The sequence below is a fragment of the Magallana gigas genome, chromosome 10 (genome assembly GCF_963853765.1).
Source record: "Magallana gigas chromosome 10, xbMagGiga1.1, whole genome shotgun sequence".
NCBI classification, from domain to species: Eukaryota; Metazoa; Mollusca; class Bivalvia; order Ostreida; family Ostreidae; genus Magallana; species Magallana gigas.
Window position 1 is genome coordinate 1,816,429 of NC_088862.1, and position 6,987 is coordinate 1,823,415.

At 30.7% G+C, this 6,987-nt stretch overlaps 1 long non-coding RNA gene across 1 annotated transcript; it reads right to left on the reverse strand.

Annotated features, from left to right (window-relative positions):
- Positions 1 to 250: 250 nt before the first annotated feature.
- On the reverse strand, positions 251 to 4,569 carry LOC117683863 (uncharacterized). The gene is made up of 4 exons (XR_004597715.2): positions 4,441 to 4,569; positions 2,230 to 2,318; positions 1,400 to 1,498; positions 251 to 335 (listed from the first exon to the last, which is right to left on the reverse strand). It is a non-coding gene; the product is annotated as an uncharacterized lncRNA (long non-coding RNA).
- Positions 4,570 to 6,987: the final 2,418 nt, after the last annotated feature.

Consider the following 6,987-nt stretch of genomic DNA (forward strand, 5'->3'; position numbering starts at 1 on the left):
TTCGCACAAGTTAGTTTTATCAAGGACTCGTCTAAGAGAAAAACAAGGACGATTATTAAAAAGAAAATCATAAAACGATGCAATTTGAATAGATGGTCTGATAAAATTATAAAATTATGTAACAGACCGTCTTCATTAAAGATAGATTTGACGACAATCATTTAACAAAGTACATTAAGTGTATCAACCTGAAGAAGTGTATTACTTGGTTTAGATTATTTTTTACTTGTGGTTTTATTTGTTCACTTACTTGGAATTAGTTTAATTTTTATTCTCTGTGGTTTTAATTGAACTGCATTTTGCCCCAGATCTCCTCCGTCAAAAAAGTCGTTATTCTTTCCAAAGAAAACAACAGTATTAGACAATAAATACACTCATAAACAACATAAAAGAAAACATATAATACCCACGAGAAGGAACACAATCATTTTCTCTGTTGATATGTATATATAATATTTCTGTTAAGAAGTTCTCTGGAGTTGAATTATATGTGACACGTTATTGTGATGTTTTATTTGTCTTTATATAAGGGCACTGTTGCATTTCACATTATAGTTATACCATTCAGTTATCTAAATGTTAACTGAATGGTCTTGAAAGATGACTAGAGGGTAGAGTTATACCATTGAACAGCTCTTAGAAATCTTTTAAGACACATTTCTGAAGGGCTCATCTTTATCATCGGCATTGCGTATTTTTTTTTATCTGATTAGGTGTACTATCTCTACAAAGATTCTGCCACAATGTTTGTAGTCGCGGAAACAAACTACATGTAAATAGCATGTTGATATGGCTGTTCCATGTATGCTCAATATCGTTGACTAAGAAAGTATAAAATGGGTTTAATGTGACAATACATAAATAACTCATTCACAAAACCCTAACAGTATAAATATAACTATTAGGTACTCAAAATGTAAATGGTACAACCAAAGTTCGATGGTCTACCAGACCATAGTTCGATTACGTCACGTCATGACAACGTCAATCGTGACGTTGCTGCTACATATTTAAGATCAACGCATAATTATAGACAATGGTAAACTGCAAGAAAAAAATATAACGTTATGTTTTATTAAAAAAAACAAAATGTATAAGCTGCCCCAAAATATGTTGTAATTAATGTGTAATGAATTAATTAATTAGTCAAAGATGAAACATCATAGCAATCAAAATGGAAGGGACTGTCAATTAAATATAACTATCATATTGTTTTTCGTTTTACTCACGATTTAATTTGAAAATCATCAGGTTTCGGCGTATCAAACCATCGGACTTTGGCCACTGTCAAATCATCGTGCTTTTGCGCAAATTGTCGGAATTTGGCATGACCAATATAATGGATTTTTAGAGTCATTTGATTTTAGATGTACGAATATGGGCTAGATCATATATTTACCTCTAATATATCAACTGTGTGAGCTTTTCTTTTTACAATTTCTGTACATCCATCTTTAAGTATCGTCAAAAGAGCACCACAACGTTGGAAGGCAAATTCCTTTCAAATGAAAAAAAAAATGTCAGCGTGTTAAATCTATTTGTTTGTAAAGGTCTTATTTGTTATGCTTAGATAATGATGCAAAATATTTCTGCTTTGAAATTTAGCAATTCGTTTGTTATGAACCCACACTACACATAATTATATTTTTTACATTGTTTAGTCAATTCAAGTATGCCTCTTACAGCATACACCATAGGATAGCATACCATTGAAATCTCATAGCATAGCATTACAACCTCATATCATAGCATTGGAATCTCTAACCATAGCATACACTCTCACAGAGATTCAATCTCATTCTCATTCGTCATATCAAGCCATAGCAGACAACATCCTAACATACAACGTGGTTTTAACTCGGTTTAAAATCCTTTTATTTAAAGGAACAAATCACATTGCAGATTAGTGGTAAACTTGGGCTTCTTATCATTTTACTTCAAAATGTTTTGAACTCTTCTAGATCTGTTTATGGAGGCGTTTGTTTTAATCTAATAGCTCAGCATAACTTAGCGTACCATATCATTTAGTGCTTCATTACAATTCATCATATCATGGCATACAAATCTATTAGAATATCATTAAAAGAACATATCATAGCATAGCATAAAATTGTGAGAGATTTGTAAGAAATGACAGTATGTATTGTATCATTTTATTTCTTTAATATGAATATAAATGATTATGAGAACATCTTACATGATTACATGACTATTAGTAAACGCCAGTACCTTGTCTTTGCACCACGTGCATCCTTCGTTGACCAAACAATCTCCACACCTTGACCCAGAACATTCTCTACCTCTGACAGAGTGAACTGCTAAAAAGGTAAACTTTTTATACGAAAACTGTTTTTTTTAAATGTTCCTGTTCATGAAAGTATAACTTTTAAACATAATAAGGTATTGCAAGAAGATGATATGACATGTTTAAAGTAATATGAGAAACAAATACATTTTTTACATCTATATTGATATATTGGCATATATTACATGTGTTTTTCCCTTTTTCCTAAGCCTTAGGACAAGAAGAATATAAATGTACTAGTACCTGATAATAATGTTTTTATTACTACATGTATTATTATTATTATAAAATTCTTTTTTTTCTCACAAAGTGGGAAGAAAAAAGGTATTGTTCATTGTTGTGACTTTTAAAGTTTAGACTTAACAAGATTGCACAGTAAGTAAAGTAAAAAAGGGGAAACATCAATATACTAAATTACCAGTACAAAAGTTTTCAAGTTAGATCAAATGCATTCTTTTGACTGTATTTAGCATGACTTTCAAAAATCTACAAAAGCTTGAGCTTCTGCTAATAGATGCTATCAATAGTATTTGCCAAGCAACAAGTGTATTATTGAAATTGGTGGCTTCTTTGAGAGATTTCAAAATATTTTCTTTAAATCAGAAATGCCTGAAAAGAAGTATTACAAATTAACGCCTACGTCTTTTTAAAAAGTACTTTTAGAAAAAGGGACAATTTCATGTCTGGTTTTTTTCTTTGACATATTAATAAAACCTGATTCTACGTATGTCTTTTGTCTAAGTATGACATAAGTAAAATAAGTATAACAACGAATATATTAACTTCTACGTGAACGTTTTTAATGACGTCAAAATGGTTACATGTATAACCCGCACTTATCACTTGACGGTTGCATTATTGTAAACCATTAAACTGCGGCAAAATGATTCGTTCAGAATCAATAATTTCATGATATATCTACGTGCTTTCAGTTTACTAACGTTGATCACAATTTGCAAGTAAATTAGTGAAATAATTTTGGCTGATTGCCATTTTTGCACTAGGTCGTTATGAACGAAATGAAAACAATCGTAAAAATTAACAAGCAAAGTACAAGGGGAGTGATATTACGAATCAAACTGGTCTTACCCCATGATTAATAACAGCTTCATTTTCTCAATTAAAACTTATTAAAATCATACATGTTTTTGTTACTGTAATAATGCTCTTACATTGCATGTTTTTAAGGGGGAGCGTGCAACAATCGCCACAAGTTTTAGCCCATACGAACACCAGGGACAGTAATATATCGTTTTTATTATACTTTCATGATAAACACTGAAATCTAATTGGTTAAGACACATTTAATAATCCGTACTATTATCCTTAGCGTTAGCAACATACTTAGCAACGGGTAACACGACGAATTGTTACATGCACGTAAATTATGCGCGTACGGTTCGCTGTAGAATTCAACGCCATTAATATACAGAAGAAAGCAGTAAAAATTTTCTCTAAAATTAAGACATCCAGTATAATAGAAAAATAATGCCTGTTTGGAAGATCATTAATGAATATATGACAAACCACTGCCAAACTATTGTCAACTCCGCTTCGCATCGGTTGACAATAGTTTTCTCGGGGTGTCAATTTCAACTGTTACCCTCCCAAACAGGCACTACTTATATAATATCAACATCTTTGTTAGAATCGTTCTGGTTCTTCATATAATCATTAAAAGTAAGTAAACTATGATTGATCATTAAACACAATACAAAAGAAACATCATATTATTTCAAAGTTACATTGTACCACTGTTAATCCAAAACGTCTAAAATCCGTGGAGTTCCTGCTTTATAGCTTATGTTTCTTTCGAACAAAAAAAAAAATCAACGCAAATTCTACATCAACAGTATCAAATAAAAAACCCCTATGCATTACGTTAGATTATGTATTTAAATTAATCATAATATTCAATCTAAAAAATTGATTTAAAGACAATATTAAAAAGAATTATGTTAATGCGCATATGCATACACAGATAATCAATTACCAAACTTCTTGTTAGAAACTAGAATATTAAAATTGTTCTCAAAAAGGGTTTGTTATATCCTGATAAGAAATTAATTTAAATTAACTTGCGTTAACAAATTTTACTAGGAATTCAAAATATGAATATTACACAAAATACTTACAAAAGACAACTATGAAAATCCACACATAGAACATTGTATTTTTAAGTGTTTGTTGCTTTAATCACCTGTCATGATAGGAATAGTAAACAAAAAGGTATGGAAAGTAATTAAGTTCTCATGTTTGCTTTGCAAAGAAAAATTTCCCTAAGGAAATGAGTTCAAAAGCTCTCTTATGCGGCACTTTTACATGAGAGTTGTGTTGGAAAAAACAAAATATTAAAACTTTCTTGAAGAACTGGGTGTTTTACTACGACGTATTTAAACAACAATACTCCATATCAATATATGATAGTTTCCTGATGTGTTTGATCAACTAATGCTGAAAGCAAAAGGTGTACTAGATTAACACAGAACGCTATCAAATGCCTCCAAAATAAACAAGAAATAAGATAACGTTAAGAGACGCTCTTTTTTTTATACTAAACTTTGACCCGTGCGTGTGATATCGGACATTTACGAAATAGATACATCGACACACCGTATGTTGACATTTACACAATCAGGCTTTAAGCCTACAATAATGCTGTTAATTTCGCTACAATCTGCTTAGTAAGAATAATATGTGTCTCGGGACAGGTCTTCACCACCGTTAAAATGCCTCCCATATACCTTTAACAAGCCATGGTAGCAAAATATTGCAGAATCGCTCCGAAACGATTTTGGAGAAAATTAATGCATTCAAAATAACAGTCAAATTATTCATAGCAAACCATTTTGAGGCTGTAAATACCTTTCATCTAAAAATCTAATTCATATTAATAGAGAATTCCACACTTTTTCATCAACTTTTTCACTCGCTTCGAATTTACCCACCATGTTAACATTCGGAACCCTCGGGATTTTTCATATTAAATGCACTGAGTTAGAGTAATCTCCCGTATTTCCTTTGGTGAACAGAATATTTGACAAAATAACAATGAAAATGTACACGTATTTGTAATATCGTCTCTGAGTTCATCTATGCAAATGTGATATTATTGAAACATAAACTAAAGAGGCTCCCGTCATTTAGCGTGACTGTAATGCGCATGCGTAAGATTGTAAAATCCAAAAAATCCGGATGATTTCCGGATTTTTAAAAGAAATTTCGTTGATTTTTAATTAGCAAAGCTTGATTAAGAAAAAATAAAAACAAATTGGCTATCTTCAAGTACCAATGATGTTTAAAATATATAAAACAAAAGACAGTACTCTTCCGATTTCTCGGTATTGAAGGCCAAATTCGAGTCTTTTATTTTAATATAGTAGTATAGATATAAATCGTCTCGCTGGTTAAAAAAAAATGTAACTATTTTAAATTGGACAATAACAGAGTCTAATTTTTGTTAGAAACTAAATAACACTTGCTGGCTATTACGTTGTTCTGTAAAATATATCATATTCATATTGAAGCATCTCAATTTGTCATGCATTTACAGAAAAGTATATTTATTACATTTTTAGTATTAATAAAAACGAAGACATCAATGCTGTCAGTTAGTTAGTACTTTCATTTATATGTAGATAAGATATTATTATTCAATATTATGTTGTTAAACATGAAACTAATTTTTAAAAAAAATTAGGAAAAAAAGAAACACAAGCTTAAACATATTTACAGTCATATTTACAATCAGTTATGGGGAAAACAATATTCAATTTACTTTTTTCTAAAGTCAATTACAAAGTGACCCCATAATGAATATACAATTGTTTCCCCCTTTTCAAATGTAATTTGAAAAAAAAAAATTCTGGCATTCTCATTGCACAGTTATAGAGGGCCAGGTATTGGATGTTGGTGTCTTTCAAATCAAAGGCGACATACTGGAATACAACTGAGATATGTAATAGATTCTATAAAAGCTTATTTTTCTATTTCATGAATAATAAACAAATGAGCATTGCATGTATGTTGATTTTGATTTTCATTATTTTACAGTGGGTACACATTTTGGAGATCGTTTTTATAGACAATAATGTAATAAAACAATTTTAAAAATTCTCAGCCCAGAGTTTTCTTAAAAATGTGCCCATCAATGAATTGTTAAACGAATGTTTCCATTTTGTTTCCTCTCAAAAAACATTCCTGACTACTTTTTTCGAACTTGTTTCGAAAATATAGTTTTGTTGCTTTCAGCATATAAATCGAACTAATTTGACAAATATACTAAATTGCTGTTTTTTGAAGAGTCTTGGAAACAACATATTATCTGGAACATCTTAGGAAGATGAAAACATAAAAACCATATAAAGAACGGAGGTTTCTTCCGCTCTCCTTTGTCCACCGAGAAATACATACAGCAGGCGGCATTGACTTATTTATTTTTTCTGACCAGAGACCGAGATTTGCTGTACAGGATAGAGAACGCTTTTGGACATTTCTTAAAAATTGGCGTTGTGTATATTTAAACGATATACTGCTTTCTTTGGTGATTCATACGGGATATGAAGGTAGCGACATTACAGAAAAAATACATAACCCGTGTTAGCGGGTTATGGAAATTTTTTCTGCAATGATCGTTACCTTCATAACCCGCATGAATCAGAAAAAAAAGTATTTTATTGTTT